At 36.4% G+C, this 15633-nt stretch overlaps 1 protein-coding gene across 4 annotated transcripts in view; it reads right to left on the reverse strand.

Annotated features, from left to right (window-relative positions):
• Positions 1-15633, reverse strand: part of IPCEF1 (interaction protein for cytohesin exchange factors 1) — a 207826-nt gene that overhangs the window by 138011 nt on the left and 54182 nt on the right. Inside the window, exon 1 of one of the 4 annotated variants that reach the window (XM_072643747.1) lies at positions 13676-13893. The exons of the other annotated variants lie outside the window; for them this stretch is intronic. The gene's annotated coding sequence lies outside the window, so the exon portion shown is untranslated. Of the gene's footprint in view, positions 1-13675; positions 13894-15633 lie in introns of those variants that run through there. 4 annotated transcript variants of the gene reach the window in all.

A 15633-nucleotide genomic window follows, 5' to 3' on the forward strand; every position in this document is an offset into this window, starting at 1 on the left:
TTGCCCGGGGTCACACAGGTAGTAAGTGTGAGGCCAGATTTGAACGTAGGTCCTTCTAACTTCAGGGCCAGTGTTCTATCCACTGTGCCACCTAGCTACCCAAGACTGAGTTTCAACAAAGTATTTTTATGATCTGAACTTATAATACTTTTGCCAGAAATGTTGTAATATTTATAATTGGATGTCATGGAAATATGTAACTAGTTGTTCACAGAGTAAGTAGTTGTAACCAGGTTTCCATGTGTAGTGGAGGGATTAACACGTTTTTCCCCCAGAATGAGGTAGGTGGAACTGGGAGGAAAGACAACTATAACTAAACTAAACTAAAATAAACTTCCTCCAAGCAGCCAAGAAATGTCGAGAAAAATCCCATGATGTCCAGCCACTGGACAAAGTTTCTTGATAGGTTTGCATAAATGTTCTCTCGGGGTAGTTGGAGGAGGGAGAGGTAGAATTCAGCAGAATGTTCTCCCATCATCTCTTCCTTATGTAAATGGAAGGGTTATCTGAGAAGTCACAAAGTTCATGCCACTAGAAAAGTCTAACCCTGCATCAACTAGTTCAGGACTGGCCTTGAAGTTAGAAAACAGGGCCAAGAATGGACATGCCTTCCCAAGCTTTCACATGGTTTATGTGATATGTCTCTTCAGACACCAGGAAAGGTATTTTCTGGAAGAAATAGGTGCCATCAAGTCTGAATTATACCTGCTTAAAATAAGAACCATTTTCTTTACTGTGGTAATATCAATTAATGACGGGAAAATTTCAGAGACTTTAAATGTGGTGCATTTGGATTTGCCTTTCTCCATTAGAATATAACTCCCTTGAGTTATACAACTCAAAATTTGTATTGTATGCAAATGGGATTTGATCGCCTTTTGGTGGTGTTACCATTTGTATTATACTTGTTGAATATATTGTTCTCCTGATTCTGTTAATACAAGTCTTCAAATATTTCTATGAATTTTTCATATTCATTTGTTTTCATTATTTGTCAGGACACGGAATTTCATCAGTATAAGGATATAATAATAATATAATATAATCGAAACATAATAATAAACAGTTCCTCAATGAAGAAACTTATTCTACCAATGCATGTCAATAATGATTCTGAAATTTGTTTTATTTTTATTTATTTATAAGAATAATCTTTAGGATATTTCTTGGGGTGCCAAACAGATAAATGATTAATAAGGATCACACAGTTCAATACAACTCTTTTACTTGGCTGTATTGGTATCCCCAGTGCTTAGCACAATGCCTGGCACATAGTAAATACTCTGTTTTGTAAAGGACAAAATCATGATGAAGTCACAAATGCTATACAACCTAGGATATATTCCCAGTACACCAATCTTCAAGAGAGAAAATGGAACCATCTCCCAAAATGTATTCCATGAGAGTCACAATGCCATGGCATTTGTACCTAACCTATAGTCATGTCTCCAAAAAGTGTCACTGGCACTGAAAGAATAGAAAAGCATATAAAGAAAAAGACAGGCTCCCCAACATGTTCCCTCAGCTAAACTCAGAGATTTTGGGGTAGGGAAAAAGATAACCAGTAAGGAGGCCAGCTCTAGAGCCAATGTGTCTCTTATTCACAAGCAAAGCTAAAAGAAGATACCCTGAAGTCATACCAGTAACTCACTACAACTTGCTTTACCTTGTGCCTGATTTCCCAGGAAGAATCACCTAGGTAACAAGAGACATGGGAGTAGGAGGCTAAATATTCATATGGCAATTACCATTGCTATGAGTGAATTACATTGTTCAAAAGAAATAGGTACTGTTTTAGTTCCATTGTAGGCTTTAAAATCATAAATCCTCATTGATATGCAATAGGAAGTGAGAGTTTAAAAAAAAAAAAAAGGAAAAGGAAAGCAGTAATGGGATGTCATGTGAATCTGAGATACTCTGTAACTACCAGAACTAAACTTGGTTACAACCTTCTCAGAAACACAGATTTTATCCTAAAGATTTTCTCATTGCATGAGCAAAGGAACTGATGGTAGGAAGTAACGGGAAGTTTAGGAATACTGAGACTGTTTAATTAAAGCATCTCAAAAATGGACGGGACAAGAAATATGGTATAATAAAAGGCAAATAGTACACTAAATAGATTCAGGACTTGGAATCAATGGCTCTGATACTTAGTACTTATGTGGCCTTGAACTAGACAATTTGGTTCAATTCAACAAACTGACAATTTAGCAGTTAATCAGCATGCATTTATTAAGCACTTACAACATGCTAGCCCTTAGACTAGGCTCTGGGAATTAAAATGCACAAGTAAGACAGTTCTTGCTCTCAAAGAGCTTACATATTCACAGATAAGCAAATAAGTGATATTCGATCAAAGTGATACAGCGTAATCAGGAACATATACAATTGAAGGAATAAGGAAAAAAAGGTTTTGAACGAGATGGCCTTTGAGCCGAGACTTGAAGGGAGTTAGGGTTCCAAGAGGCAAGATGAAGAAAAAGTCCCAGGAATTAAAGATCACTTGTGAGGCAGGAAGTGAAATGTCAAGGATGGAGAAAAACAAGTCAGCTAGCTGGGCTCATATGTGGAGTACATAAATGGGAGTCCAGCACAATAAACCTGGAAAGGTAAGGTGGAGCTAGATTGTGAAGGGTTCTAAATGCCAAACAGAGGAGCTTGCATGTTCTCCTAGAGACAATGAAATTTCTTCAGCAAGGGGTGCTATGTCCATACCTGCAAATTTGGCAACTGCATAGAGGATAAATTGGTGGAGTCAGGGGTGAAGTAGGATGTGGGGAGAACAATTAGAAGCTACTGTAATAGTCCAAGCAAGAGGTAAAATGAGGACCTGAAGCAGAATAGTTATAGTGTGAATAGAAAAAAGGTGATGAATATGAAAAATGATCGAGGAGGCAGAATCAAGAAGATTTGACTTCTGGTAATATAAGATACTACTTTATTACTCTGGGGTGAAGGAGAGAGAAGGGTCAAGAGTGACTCCCAGGTTTCTAACCTGAGTGACTAGAAGAATGATAGCACCCTTGAGAGAAATGAAATGATTAAGAGATGAAATTTAAAGGAAAAGATAATAAGTTGTGCTTTGGATGTGTTGATTTTGAGGTGCCTGTGGGACATGGAGGTCTAGATGTACAATGGGATTAGTGCCCCAGAGAGAGCAAGAATGGAACGTATAAATTTATTTGAAAGTCATCAGCATAGAGGTGATAGTTGAATCTATTAGTCAAGAATCTAATGAGATTACCAAGAAAGAAAAAGTAGTAGATTCAGTCAAAGGGTTACACTTGAGGACCTAGAGAGCCACATGTGGCCTTGAAGACACAGATTTCCCACAGCTGTTAAGTTAGACTAAATTCTACGGTTGCTCCCAGATCTATTTCCTCTGATCAAGGAGAAGATTAGCATATATAACATGGAGGTTGAGGGGAATTTTGTTTAGCCTCAGATGTATTCCCTAAATTGCTTGGGCTTACAAAGTTGATAAGTGGAAATCTAATGTTAAAGGAACTACACAACCAGCATTCCTTTAAGGAATGAAAAAAAGGAATTCACTGACAAAACTTTAAGCACAGCAAAGTTCCTTCCAGGAAAGCACCTGTGAGGTGTCAAACACAGGTATAAAATGTAGATGGCTAGCTTGAATTCATCTGTCAGTTCAAGAACCATTTATCCTTTCATCATAGAACAATACCTTTTATAATTCCTTATCTATGGATGTTTTTCAAATCAATACATAGATTCCAGTCCATGGAATTATGCAATTGTTTAATGATAGAGACATTTTTCTCTAGCCCTGGGTACTGAGCTTTGTAAAGAAATAATGAATCTGATCATTAAAATATCCAGCCAGGAAAATAAATGCAACATCTTTCAGCTTTGACACTACCTTCAAAAACTCAGCTAATTCAGTAAGAATTTATTGTTTTCATTCTTCACCTAAATTAGTTTTACAGGTTAAATACAGCAACACACATAGAATTTGAATGCCAAGTTTTATATGCAAGAAACAGAGAGCAATAGGGTATATTTGAGTTCTGAAGTCTTTAATAGCACAGATTTTATTAATTTTTTTCTGCTAACTCTTAACAGACTTCTATTACATTCAAAGAACAATGGGGGAGGCTACCTCCTGCTAATTTAACAGCTCTAATTTCCCATGGAGTGAAACTAAAGACTGCACAGCCTACTGCATGAAATTTCCATTATGTCCTGTTGAATATGAATTCAAAATTGTTTTTAAAATTATTCTAACAATACATTAACTTCTCTCTCTGGGTGATTAGTGATTAATTCTTACAACTTTCCCAAAGTATAAGATTATAGCAAAACTTGGGTTTTTACTTGTCAAAAATAAATTAATGAATAAAGGAACAGATTCAGCTTTAAGAAAATTAGAACTATGGCGTTGGTTTTTTAAAGTTGCTTAAGTAATATATAACTCACTTAAGGTTTTAATTTCTACTCTTCTTTTACAAGCCCACATGTGGAGTACCTTCCCTTAGAAATAAAAGCCAAATTACCTTTCACTATGTCACATAGTATTAAATTACCAAACCACTTTAGACACTTATGATAGCATGGCTATATTTAATACTTGCATAGCTGTGCCTAAAGGCCATATGGTATGTCTCCTTAATGCTTTCTGATGCTCTTAATGTTTTAAATATTAATCATGAAGATTTTCCATTCTTTTATAATTTGGCATGAGTAGTGAGTTAACATACATAAATGGTGAAAGCTGGAAGCACAAAAAGGGGGAGGTGGGAGAGGGAAGCAAGAAATAAACAAGTATCTGAGTCCTACTTGTTATTCTATTTTACAGGCTTGCAGTCCTCAAAATGTATCAATTCTGGAGGTATTCAGTTAGAAACTGTGTGCCCATTTGTAGGCAATGATGTAGTAGGAGCTCTCGCTCTACGCCCAATTGGGCTGGATAATTCTGATCTTCCTTCCTTCTCTGGTATTCTGTGGTTCGAGTCTACGAATATCTATTTCCTATTACCAAGCCCCCAAAAAAGAGCCCTAACTCATTTTATCTCCTAATTCTCTTTGTATCAACAGAATAATACAGCAATGTAAATAACATCCAAATGCTAAAGCTTTGGTGACTTCTAACTATATGACCTTGGGCAAGTCATTTAACCCTCTGGACCTTCATTTCCTCATCTGTAAGATGAGAGGGTTGGTTTCTAGGGCTGTATCCCAAAGAGAGCATAAAAATGGGAAAAGGACCCACATGTACAAAAATATTTGTAGCAGCTCTTTTTGTGGTGGCCAAGAACTGGATATTGAGGGGGTGCCCATCAATTGGGGAATGGCTAAATAAGTTGTGGTATAGGAATGTAATGTAATATTATTGTGCTATAAGAAATGATGAGCGGGGAGACTTCCGCAAAACCTGGAAAGATTTATATGAACTGATGCTGAGTGAAGCGAGCAGAACCAGGGAACGTTATACACAGTAACAGCCACAGTGTGCAATGACTGTTTTTGATAGAGTTAGCCCTTCACTGCAATGCAAAGACCTAAAACATTTCCAAAAGATTCATGATGCAAAATGCCATCCTTACCCAAAGAAAGAACTATGGAGTCAGAATGCAGAATGAAGCAGACTATTTTCTCTTTTGTTATGTTTTGTTTTGTTTTCTCATGGTTTCTCCCATTCATTTTAATTCTTCTAAGCAACATGACTAATGTGAAAATGTATTTAATAGGAATGTATGCATAGAGCCCATATAAGATTGCATGCCATCTTGGGGAAGGAGGGGAGAGAGGGGAGAATTTGGAAGTTATGGAAGTGATTGTTGAAAACTGAAAACCAATAAATTTGGGGAGAAAATGACAAAAAAAGATGAGAGGGTTAGACTGGATGATCTCTAAGGTCTCATCTAGCTAGAAATCTTATTATATCCCCTGGAGGAATTTAGAGACAGAAAAATGAATCCCTAACTTCCTTAAAACTCAGGTCAATACCTCCTCTTATGTTATGGCCTTCCCTGATTATCCCAACTGCCAATGCTACTCCCACCCTCCTCAAAACTACCTTGGATTTTTGTGTATTTTGTATATAATCCTATGTGCAAACCCCTTAAGTAGGGGCTGATTTAGCAAATAATCAATAAACATTTGACTACTACTATGTGGCACTCACTTCCTGAAAATAGGGATACAAATATACATTTTTAAAAAAACAGTCACTGCTCTCAAGGAGTTTATAATTTAATTTATAATTCAAGGGGGAAGACAATACACAAAAGGAAGCTGAAGGGGTGTGGGGAGTAGGAAAGTATGATGGAGAAATCCAAAGAAGTCCAAAGGCAGCGAAGCTGGTGGGAAATTATATCCAAAGAGCCTAGTACAACGTTTGTATTGTTGTTATTCGGTCATGTCCTGCTCTTTGTGAACTTATTTGGGGTTTTCTTGGCAAAGATATTAGGATGGTTTGCCACTTCTTCTCCAGCTCATTTTAGAGATAAGGAAACAGACTCAAATAGGGTGAAATGACTTGCCCAAAGTTGTACAGCTGGTAAGTATCTGAGGCTAGATTTGAACTCTGTCTTCCTATATCCAGGTTCTACTCTTTGTACCAACTAGCTGCCCTTTATCTTATCTGTACCTTTATCCAAATTACTCATAAAAGTGTTGCAGATCACATCAAATCATTAATGACCACTCTTTATGGTGTCGATGTAATGAATCAAATGGTATTATCATCTAGTAGACATCTCTCCTTTTCTACCAGAATGGCATGAGAGATTTTACCAAATATTTTGTTTAAAACCTAGGTTAAGTTAGATCAGCCCAATTCCCTTAATATCCCAATCTTGGAATGTTGCAAAAGAAGGAAATAATGTTTAGTCCATTATGACTTGTTCTTAATGGCTAAGTCTTTGATCACTGCTTCTTTTTCTAAGGTTTCCCTAACTATCTCTTTAATGATCATATCTTCTAGAATTTTGCCAGCAGTTCAAATCATGTTTGTTTCCCTGTAGTTTTCCTTTCTCTTTCCTTCACCAAAAATTGGGATATTTATCCTTCTCCAATTGTTAATGACTTTTCCAGTCTTTCAAAGACCACTAAGAGTGGTTTAATATCTGCCAATCATTTCAGTACCCTGAGATATAGGTCATCTGAGCCTAAATGTGAATTCATTAAGGGCAGTTAAGTGTTTCCTTAGTAACTATTGATTTCCCTTTTGTACTCCAGACTCAATTGCTATACTGGGCACATAAGAGACATCTGTTTATTGGATGATTTCGAATGCCATACCTTCCAGCAAAGTCATTTTCCAGTCATGATCTCATCAAATTTCAGTATTCTGGATGATATAAAATTTGTCTACTTGCATTTAGATTTCCAGCTTTTCTTGCTTCTTGGCCATATTTTGTGTATTTGTGCATAGACATCAGAGGTCCTGGGCTTTATGTTACTGAGCTTTTTCTTGAATTTTGTCCCCTCTGAATTTTGAGGTATGAGTCCTATTTGTACAGCTTAAGACCATGGGTAAATCATTTAAATTTTTCTGGTGCTCAGTTTCCTCATCTGAAAAATGAGATTATATTAGGTGATTTCTATGGTCCCATCTCTAAATCCTCTAAGTCATATACAGTTCATTTAATTTAGAAGACACATTATCTATCATTTCCTCAACTTTATTCAGCATACTGCAAATTTTTGGAGCGCATACCAATGCATTATGATGTTGTTCCAGATCATTCTTTCCTTATCTCAATTGCTGAGTATGCAGTCTCAAGGGATGGATCACTAGAGAGGCCCATAGACATACTTCCCCATTACTTTTTCTAAATTTAACAACTAGTTTGGGAAGCAAAATGACACTTCCCTTTCACAAATCAACAATGAATATTATCAAAGCTGCAGTTATCAAGGTATATAGCTACTATTTTGATGGTTTAGGACTCCAAGTTCTTTTGGAAAATACTGCATAAAAGGCAAAATGTCAATTTACTCCAGTATCTGAAAACGCTACAACTTAGGTGAAGAATTATTGAAGCTACAATTCACTATTAGTGGGAGAAGACAAGATTCAGAAACTTCTACTTCAATTATATAGATTGTCTTAACAGCAATCCTCAGAAATAGAAGGAAGCTCTAATAGCTCCGAATTCTTTTAACACCCTGTGAATTACTTGAGTCAATTACATTAACTCAGATGAAGAGGCTATTTTTATTTGTTCATAGCAGAAACAGACTGTGCCCAACTAATTCAACTAAATAGCAATGCAAACTGAAAGAGAATAAAGAGGAAAAAAACAACATCTTTGTCAGCACTGAACACCAGGGAAGGGTTTCTTCTCCTTTCCTGAAGAGCGCACAAAAGTAACCTATTAATGTGACTGAGCATCATAACACATACACACATATATACAGATATCAAAGGAAGAGCAAGCCACAGTGTTCCCATTTAGTCAAGCACTTTGTCAGGAGAGCTCTTGGAAAAGCTAGATGTTTCTTTCCTGGAAATGTTCTGAACTCTCTGTCCTTTAAGATGATATTATCAAAGCTTACCTCCTTGATTCTTTTGAATTAGTCCATCCATCAACTATTCTTTTAGTGCCCCCCATTTAGGCAGCATGGGGCTGGGTGGCAGAGAGGACACAATGAATAACTCATTCGATCAATAATCATTTTAAAATCACTAACTATATTCCAGGCATTGTGCTAGATACTGAGGGTACAAAGATAACCGTGAAACAGACCTGGCTCTCAAGAGGCACCAGGGAGATAGACAAGTACTACCATGTCTATGCAGATAACTCCCAAATCTGCATATTTGCACAGCTACAACTTCCTCTGGATACCTCTCTTAGATGCCTTAAGATGTCTTATAGGCATCTCAAATTCACATATCTAAAAATAAACTCACTATTTAGCTCCTCCTTTAAAAAACCGCACTACTAGTTCCTAAATTTTTTATTTCTGTCAATCAGCCAGGAAGCATTTAGTGTCTACCATGTTCTAGACACTGAGGATGCGAGAGAAAAACATGACATTCCCTTCTCTCAATGAATTTACATTCTAATAAAAAGACAAATAATATATAATGTAATGTAATAATACTTAATAATATATGTATATATAGCATAAATATGAATTGAATAACTGAATATATACCAAATGCCTAAATAAAAATTAGTTTGGGAAGGAAAGCACTAGTAGTTAGTGGGACAAGGAAAGGCTTTATGCATAAGACAGTTGAACCGTTAGGGGAAAGGCATGGAGACAGGAACTATATCCTCATCGAGAGACATAGCTGGCTAGATTGCAAAGTGTAGAAAAGGGAAGAATATCCAATAAGGTTAAAAAGACAGGGTACCATCATCCTTCCAGTTACCCATGTTCAGAATCTAGGAATCCTCCTTAACACTTAACTTTTACTTCTCCTACAATCCCTTTCATTCAATTGCCATGTTTGGTCAACTCAACCTCCAAGACATAACTTGCATCCATCATCCTCTTCATTTACATCATGTCTATTCACACCCAGCTCCTTGTGATCATTCTCTTAGACTGTTGCAGTAAACTCCTAATTGGTTTCCCTGCCATAGTCTCTCTCAAACAATCAATAAACATTTAATTGCCTGCTATGTGCTAGGCTGCTAAGTGCTGGGGATAGAAATATGAAAAAGGAAGAATCCCTTCCCTCAAGGAATTTACAATCTAATGAGCTGAAACAGACTTTTAAGACCTTCTTATCTAATCCCTAATGTGACAGATGAAGAAATTGAGACTAAATGAGATTAAATGAATTGCCAGAAGTCACATAGATAATATCGGAAGTAGAATTTGAACCCAGGTCATCCTCTATATTAGATGCCCTTTCCATCATACCATGCTAACTCTAAGATCAAAAACAAACACTTCTCTTTGGCATTTAAAGACCTTCACTTCTAACTCCAAGCTAGCTTTCCAGATTTATTTCCATTTACTGCCATTCGCATTTTCTATACTCTAGCTAACAATGCCCCACTCATAAATTCTACCACTCATTTCTACAGCTTTACATAGTTATGTGTAACATCCCCTATTCCTGGAATATTCTTTCTCCTCACTTCCTCCATACACCTACAGGTCATTTAACAATCAGCTCAAGGGCTAGTTGCTGTGGATGTTTCCTAAATCTCCTTCCATTTTACTCACCCACTAGGGGCTATCTCCCATCATCCTGATCTACATCTTGCCACTGTACCCAGATGGCTTTGGAGAAGAAAGTGAGACTGATGACTTTTCACATCCCTCCCCAGCTTAAATTCAATTCACTTGCAGGAGTTATGGCATTACCTTCCTGATGTCATGGTCCTCTTTGAGAATGAAGGACAAATCACAACAACACGTTCACTCCCCCCAAAAATCACTTATTTTCTACGTATATAACTTGGATTTGTTTTCCTATCTGTCTCCATATTACTCTCTGTCCTATAGAATATAAGCTCTTTGAGGTCAGAGACTGTTTGCATTTTTTTTTTTTTTTTTGTAGCTTCAGTATCTACCATAGTACCTGGAATATAGAGGTGACTTAAAAATATGGATTAAATTAATGTTATATTGTTTCTTAGAGTTTCATTCTTTTAAAAAAAAACTCCAATGAACAAAAATCTATTTTTCTCCCTTTCTCCCATTGGGAAAAAGACCCTTGTAATAAATATACATAGAAAAAAATTCCCACAATAGTCATGTCCAAAAAATATGTTTCATTCTGTACTTTGAATCTATCACCTAACAGTAATTGGTTAGCATTCTTATTCATTGGTCTTCTAGAATCATGGCTGGTCTTTGCATCAATCACAGTTCATAAAGATAAATTGGAAATATTTAATAATTGTGCTCCTGGTTCTCCTTACTTCATTCTATTAGTTCATATGAGTCTTCCCAGGTTTCTCTGAAAATTATCCCTTTTCATAATTTCTTACAGGAGAATAATATTCTACTACTTTCATTTATCATGATTTGTTCAGCCACTCTCCTATTGATAGGAATCCCCTTAGTTTTCAGTTCTTTGCCACTACAAAAGAGATGCTGTAAATATTTTTGTACATGTGGAGCCTTTTCCCTTTTCTTTGATCACCTGGGGATATAGACCTAGTAGTTGGATTGTTGGGTCAAAAGAAATGCCCAGACTTTTTGAGCATAGCTCCAAATTGCTTTTCAGAATGGCTAGACCAATTCACAGTTCTAACAGTGAATTGATGTGCCTGTCTTCCCATAGCACCTCCAATATTTGTTAGTCTTTCATTCTTAAGTGCTGAAAAATATTCAACAATGCTGCATAATTTTAGGTATGGATTTATATTATTTAAGAGGAAAAGAGCAAATCACTCTACCAAAAAAGAATTAATGTGCCTGTTTTCCCATAGCCCTTCCAACCTTGGTCAGGCTTTTATTATTAGATGCTGAAAAATATTCAATAATCCCATAAAATTTTGAGTATGAACTCTTTATTTAAGAGGAAAAGAACAAGCTGACTTTACACATTTATTGTAAAAGTATCCTAGTATGGAGGGTCAGTTGTATTATGGGGATATAAAGAAGTGATAATACAAAGGTGATAAGTGACAATACAAAAAAAAAAAAGAAAAGAACATCAATGAAACATTGAAAAATGTACCAAAGAGAATAGAAAGGTTCTGAGGTATACACAGACAAGATGAGCAATATTGGTACAATCATGTTAAATTTGATATATTCCTTACAAAAACAACAAGCTATATTGCAAAAGCTTCATGATTTCATGTATGATCCTCATTTTCTAGTCTTTGTATATAGAAATGCTCATTGTTACTGATGAATGCCAAATTCATAATGAGAAAAGTATTTAAAAATAAATTAAAAAGCATCCTGGTAGTAGTGGTTAGAAGGTTACCCTTGAGTCAGGAGGATGTATGTTCAAGTCCTGCCTTTGATATATATTAACTGTGTGACCCTGGGCAAGAGATCTCACACTTTTAGCTTTCTAAAACTGCACTTTACAGACCAGTGTGTATCACTATAGGAATTTTCCACACTAGAGTTCTGCATGTAAACATAGGTCCAGAGCAAAAGAAGACAAATATAGCTAACTCTGCTCTTTAGAAATCCATCATTGTGTTTGCACATGATCCCACTTACTTCCTTCTGATTCTCTCCTCTGTATTTTACTTTTCCCATGCTCATTAGCACCATTACCACAGTGTGGGCAGTAGAAGAAAGAAGTGAAACCCAAATCAGTACAATTGCTTCATACCCACTCTGAATACAGTTCTGGTGGAGAAGAAAATTGAAAGTTATGGTTAAAAATGTGGTATAGTAAAATGTTAGCCATTTGAGACACAAGGGAAAAGAATCCTTCAGGAGAACAATATTTTCTGAATAGCTGAGAATTTATCCTCATAAGCACCAATAGGTTTTCTTTTTTAAATATATATGTATATGTGTAGACCTATGTATGTGTACACACATGTATTTTTAAGTGTATGCATGTGTGTATATATGTATGTGTGTATATATGTGTGTGTGTATATATATGTATATATATATGATCTTTTCCCATATATTGGATCTTTTCTAACAAGATTAAAACTTGCACAAATTGACAATGATTTATTACTATTTCTTTTCAGCTCCAAACTCACCTAAGAGCATGACCTTCTAGCTCAGTGGTAGAAACAAGGCCTCTATTCCATATATAAGGATTCTTATGAGCTGCATTTTGATTTAGAAAGTCACATGTTATATTTTTATTTATTTTGTTAAATATTTCCCAATTACATTTTCATCTCATTTATCACACTTGGACTGTTGTGGGCCACATGTGGCCTGTGGGCTGAATGTTTGACACCTCTGATCTAACCCACATCTTTCCATCTTGTGTACAAAGATCAGATAGACACATGGTCAAATACTTTGCTGAAATTTGGTTATATTATATCTGTGGAATTCCCCTTATTTACCAACCTATTAACCCTGTCAAAAAGGGAATGAGGTTAGCCTGGTATAGTATCCTCCTCTTGATGAAGTCATGCTGGCTCTTAGTTATCATCATTTCCATTTCTAAAAGCTCTGTGCTATCTCTTTAATAATTCATTCTAGAATTCTGTCAGAAATAGAAATCAAGTTTGCTGATATAGAGTTTGTGTTCTTTCTAAAAATGCAAACAAACCAACCCCAGTGGGACATTTACTCATCTCCAGGCTTGAAGAACTCCTCCTGTATGACAAGAGTTTTCAAAGATCATTCACAACAGCTCTCCAGCCATATCAGTCAGGTCATTCAGTACTCAGAGGCTGTAGCTTTCTACAACTAATGACTTGAGTTCATCAGTTATTTCTTAACATGTCCCCTTTTTCAGATGAAGAAACTGACAGAAGGTAATGACTTGCCCAGAGTCTAAGGTAGGATTCAAAATAAGATTTTTGGATTCCAAATTTACTACGTTAGCCATTAAGCCACCTCCTTGCCTCTAAGACACCTAGCTGCCTCCTGATACTAATCTTAGAAGATCATGACATCCTTTTGCATGCAAACCGCAGTAACCTGAGCTAATTATAATCTTTTTCTATTTTAAGTTTGTCCATGAGTTTTCTATATATGTACATCAGTTTCTTTAGATAGTCTCCCCTTTACTTCCTCATCAGAATAATGTATTTTTGAAACTAGAATTTAGTTGAGAGCTTACCTTGCCTCAAGATGACTTCCTCTGTAGAATTTTGCATCATAACATCTTGTTCACCCTTCTTCTGAAATCTTTGAAATGTAACTCCACCCACTACTCCAGCCTATATGGGAAACTATGTCCAGTTTTCCTATCTTTCTTCATGAATTCTAAGATGGAGCAGTCACTTTCTACTAAGCTTTTTCTCATTCCAGCCATTTCCTTTGTGTGAGTTAAAATCAGGTCCAGAATAGCAGTTCCCCTTGTCACTTCTACAGAATAAAAATATTATGAAAGGAAGTCTAGAATGCATCAGTTCCTCTGTGTTCAGCAGAGGAGGAGCTCCAGCAGATGCCTAGCTAGTTGAAATCTGCCTTCACAGCTACATCTATCTCTAAATCTGGTTCATGGTCTGTTTCCCAAATATATCATCTATTTCCTCCTTCAGGATGGGTGATCTATAGTACTACCCCACCATATCATCTGTTTCTTCTTTCATTGATCCTATACATAGCTACTGCTGGTTCTGCCTCCATAATAACCCTCTCTTCTCTTCCTTCCTCTTTATTTACACTACCATCACTTTGGTCCATACTTTTATTACCATCAACGTAGACAATTGCAAAAATCTCTTAACTGGCCTTCCTGATTATATTCATCCTTCATAGTGCTACCAGACTTTCTTCCTTATTAATAGATTTAGTTGAATCATCCCCATCCTCAGAACTCTTTAGTGGCTCCCTATTGATTATCAAATAAAACTGAAACTCTTCTTCTTGTCATTCTCTATTTTTCTTGAGTATCTCACACCTTTTCTCCCCATGTACTCTAGCTTGCATTTGAACTACAACAGTGTGGTATAATGAAAAAAGTACTAGGCTTGGAGTCAGCAGACATGTGTTTGAATCTCACCTTTGACACTTATGAATTATAACATAATTGGGAAATAAATCAACCTTGCTGACCCTGCTTCCTCCTCTATAAAATAAGGAGAATACTTGTACTATCTACATCATTTTTTATGAGTAATCAAATGAAATAATGTACATAAAGTGCAGTAAAGCTCTATTCAAATGGTGTTATCCTGATTTAGATAACCTATAAAATATTGTGAAAAGTTGCAATATTTTGTTGAACAACATATTTAGACACTAGAAATTATGGAATAGTGCATATCTATATTGGTAGAAAAAGGTTCCTTACCAATAGTTCCCTACATGAGTAAAATTACTTTGCTCCTCCCAAAAGTGCAGAAGTAAAACAAAATATTTCAACCATTTTCCCTTTCATTAATGGAATAAAATCTGCAACTGGGGAAAGGATGTGAGTTTGAAATTCCTTATCCTCCCCATCAGAAAGTGTCTTCTCCCTCCTTAAATATTCCTAGAACATGATGCCAGCATTGAAGAGAGCAAGCACTATGAAAAGGGGGGCCACCTTCCTGACATTCCCAACCAATGACTATTGCCACAAGTAGGAAGGTTACCTCTCAGACTTCACTCCCAGGCCACTGGTCCTGCTTCCAGCCCAATAAGCAAAACCATAGTCCCAGGAAACAATTCATGGGGCGATAGGTTCTGGAAACTTCTCCTTTGGGTGTTGCAACAGTAACCTCCCTGAGCTATTAAAGACCCAGGAAGTTTTTGCTCCAAAATCCTTGAGACCTTTCCAAACGACTTGCAGCTGAAATCTCCAGTAGGTGTGGTCTCCCCTCTTAGAATACCAGCTTCTTGAAAGAAGGAAATAGCTTCCTTTCCTCTAAATATGTCAAGGTTACCATAGTGTTTTCATAGAATAAGTATGTAATAAGTGGCTTTAATTTTTCTTTTCATTTTTATCTCTCATTGATTTCCCACCTTATGTTGTATTATATTTAGCTATGTACATGTCCAACCTCTCAGCTTCCTCCCTCAAGTTTATAAGGTCCTTGAGGGCAGGGACAACTTTGTTTGGATCTTTGTATCCCCAGAATCCCACATGGT

Source organism: Notamacropus eugenii, chromosome 2 (genome assembly GCF_028372415.1).
Source record: "Notamacropus eugenii isolate mMacEug1 chromosome 2, mMacEug1.pri_v2, whole genome shotgun sequence".
Classification (NCBI taxonomy): domain Eukaryota; kingdom Metazoa; phylum Chordata; class Mammalia; order Diprotodontia; family Macropodidae; genus Notamacropus; species Notamacropus eugenii.